This window comes from Dendrobium catenatum, unplaced genomic scaffold (assembly GCF_001605985.2).
Source record: "Dendrobium catenatum unplaced genomic scaffold, ASM160598v2 fragScaff_scaffold_670, whole genome shotgun sequence".
Classification (NCBI taxonomy): Eukaryota; Viridiplantae; Streptophyta; class Magnoliopsida; order Asparagales; family Orchidaceae; genus Dendrobium; species Dendrobium catenatum.
In genome coordinates, this window is record NW_021319132.1 from 818,724 (window position 1) to 822,507 (window position 3,784).

The following is a 3,784-nucleotide window of genomic DNA, read 5'->3' on the forward strand; positions in this document are numbered from 1 at the left end:
ATGTTTGCTATCATCAAAATCATAAATCATAGATCCGTAACATAGTCATTTTGACCCCTTATCTCTTACTGACTACGATCCTTCTGACCTCCGTCACTCGCTGACTGCGATCTTTCTAACCACTATCACTAACAGACTATAAATCTATCTTGGATGTGGGATATCTCAAAGATGGGTGATCCCCTATCATGACCTCTATATAAAGAGGGGCCATACAGTCAGATAAGGGATATTGCTTATTTAAAAACATGGAAGGCCTCCCATATAGGAAGAAAACTTTAGAGGGGGGAGAATGGTGAAGGAGAAAAAGGTCCCTTCAACGTAGAGAGGGGCCCTAGGCTTGGAAAGGGGATACCACCTATATAAGACCAAAGGAATGCCTCAACTAAAAAAGTGGAAAGGAGGAGGATACTCCTACTTGGTGAGGGGACATAGATCTGGATAAGGGATACAGCCTGAATAAGACCAAGGGAAGCCCTTAACTCGAGGAGAAGAGGAGAAAAGAAGGATGGGTAAATTTTTTCATACCCCTAAGGGGGTGTTTGTAGTGAAAAAATAGAGAAGGAAGTTGGGGAAGTAAAAAAAAATAATTTGGAGGTTATCCAACAATTAGCTGAACCACTAACACATCGCAACCAACCTCCACGGTGGCGCGTGAAAGCCTGAATAAGTTGTTATACCTAAAGCAATTTTCCAAAGGCTAACCAAGAGGGAGTGAATTTGTTATTTAAAAATTTATTGAAATTTTTTAAAACCGTTTCTAAAAAATTAAATCATTGATCCTTAGAATATGTAGTTGTTTGAATATAATTTTCACAAAAGATTTTTCAATCACAAAACATTAAAGTGCCTAAAATAAAAAAGTGGAAGATAAAAGAGAATAAAAGAACACCAAATTTTACAGTTGTTCAGTCCAACTAGACCTACATCCAGTTCCTGAAGACTCATTCTTCAGGTATTGCACTAAATAATAGTGACTCTCATTTTGCTCATAAGTAAGGATGAGAAGCCCTTACAAACTCTCTTCCACCAACCCAGTGCGGTGGAGAATAGTCATCCTTTTCACCCACCCTGGTGAAGGTAGAGAACCGTTGTCCTTTTTTAACCTCTTGGTGAAGAAAAAGAATCGTCATCCTTTTTTATCCTTCACGTGAAGGCAGAGAACCGGCATCCTTTTTCACCCTCCTGGAGAAGGCAGAGAACTGTGACCAATGATAAATATCTTCACTTAAGAGCCTCTATAAGATATGGACAAAAACATGAAGAAGATAAAGAGATCCTCGCTTTGGGCAACCTTGTGAATCCCTCACAACTCTCGCTCACTTGATCTCTCACACTTCACCCTCGTAATCTCTCCTAATCACTCACACTCAATGGTAACTCTCAAGAAAATTCACAACAAAGGTGTTTAGTGATGGTTTTTAGGACTCCTTATATATAAAGGACATAAAAAATCGTCCAAAAACTAAAAATTTCAAGAAAACATCCTATGATCATACTATACGATCACATACAATCCCGTATGATCTGTCCTTACAAATGTATAACGTCCAGTCGTTAAAATTTGTATGTAGGAACTGGTATGAACTCAATTTTGATATATGTACAAAATGTATATCATCCCATACAAATAGTTCAAAAATCTATGTACGATCATATACGAACCTGATTTCAAACTCTGTCAATCGTATGTGCATACTGACATCATACTATATGAACAGTTCAAAAACTGAACAAGTTCAACCTGTACGATTATGTATGACCCCATTTCATACTTTGTGAGTTGTCTGTATGAACCATACATCGAATAATATGAACTTTTAAACAAATCTATAGTTTCAACTCACTCCCTAGTGAGTGTGTGCACTCAACTCACTCCCTAGTGAGTGTGTGCATGATTACCCAATTACAATCACATTCTCTCAGACATAAAAAAATAAAAAAATTTATAAACTTTATTTCAAGAAACCCTAATCTAATATGTCTTGAAGTCTTAAGCAGTTTGGAGTATGATTTCCTTGAAATGGTAGTATAAACACAAAATTAAGTATATATGAAAAATACTATGAAACATAAAGATGTGAGCCATAATGTTTGTTATCATCAAAAATAAAAACTCGTGAGCTCGAGTTACAATAATCTATCCCTTTTTATAATGGAAAATATTAGTGGTAATTATTTAAAAATAGGAGAAATTAAAACAATTTTCTTTTTTTAATAACAAAAAGATAAATAAAACAAAAATAATAGTACAAAATAAATACAACAGTACAGTCTCCCCTTTAAAATTATCAAAAAGAGAAGGAGCATAAAAAATAAAAAATAAAAAAATTGACTAAAGATCAAACGGAACCTGATTAGGTGAAGGTGATGTTTTAAAAAAATCAGTTTGAAATTTCAGCAAATTTTCTTAGGAAGAGAAAGTTACATCTTGATTTTATTCAAAAACTTAATAATACATGAATTAACAAGACATAAACTAGAAAGGTTAGAGATTCAAAATTTGTTTAATCCTAGCTCAGGTTCTTTTAAAAGCTCAAAAAAATTTTAATCAAATATCTAACTCATGGAATAAATTAAAAAAGGAACACTAATCTTTTCAAAACTCTTTTCATGAAATATAACTAATAGAAGATTAATGCAAAATTGGTGAATCAAGAATCATGATTTTCAAATTCAAATATCAAAAATATCAATAGATATAAGGATTTACTTAAGATTTAAGAAATATAAGAAAGGTAAGCAAACCTATTATTGGCACATTTTGTGCATCTTTATTAGTTTTTGGTGCACTTTGGGCGCATCCTTTAATTTTTGATTCACTTTGTGTATCTTTTTAAATTTGGTTCCATTGCACATCTTTTGATTTTTGATATACTTTATGTATCTTTTTATATTTGGAGTCATTGTACATCTTTTTTGCTTTGTCCTCATTTTGTGCTTCTTTTCTTTTTTAAAAAACATGCTTCATTTTTTGTAATTTTAAAAACAAAGGCAAATCCATTCCAGTGATAAAAATAAACCACTTGATTAAGAAAGTAATGAGGTGGATTCAATAACTTGCAAAAGCTCCCCATGAGATAAAAATGTGGGGAGATGAAAAAAGTTCAATTTTAAAATTCAATTTATAATTTGTTGAAAATTTTGAATCAAAAATAAAATAGCCTCATTAAGAAATGAGATAGAAAGACAAAATCATGAGTTTCCTTTCTTTCGCTATTTTTATAAAAGTTAATCAAAACTTATATAAAAATTTAAGAAAATAATAGGTAAATTTTTCATCTTTAAAAAAAAATGATCTTTAAAAAGTGATTTGATTCTCTAAAGTGTATACAAAATAAAATGTGACATGTGTGTGTTGATCAAAGTTACTCTACAAATGAAATAAATAGCATAAATAAACATATCTTAAAAAAAACTTAAGAAAACACCCATAAAATTAAACACATTCACAGAAAAAAAATGTACATATTAACAACACACAAACAAAACTTTAAACATCATCTTGCTCATAATCTGATGATTTAGAAGCTATGTCTGTCTAGAAGATTTTTTATTTTTTATCATTTGCCCTTATTGCAATTTTATTATTTTTTATCTTTTTTCATTGTATGAAGAGTTTTTAAGTTCATGTACTCTTTTTTCATTTGTCTGAGTTTCCTACACCTAAAGCAAATTATTTTAGAGAAATTCTTAATATCCTTACCATTTTTATATTGATTCCTCTTTTGTTGACGTTGATACTTGCACTTCAGTAGCTTCTCAAAATTTCTCAATATGAATG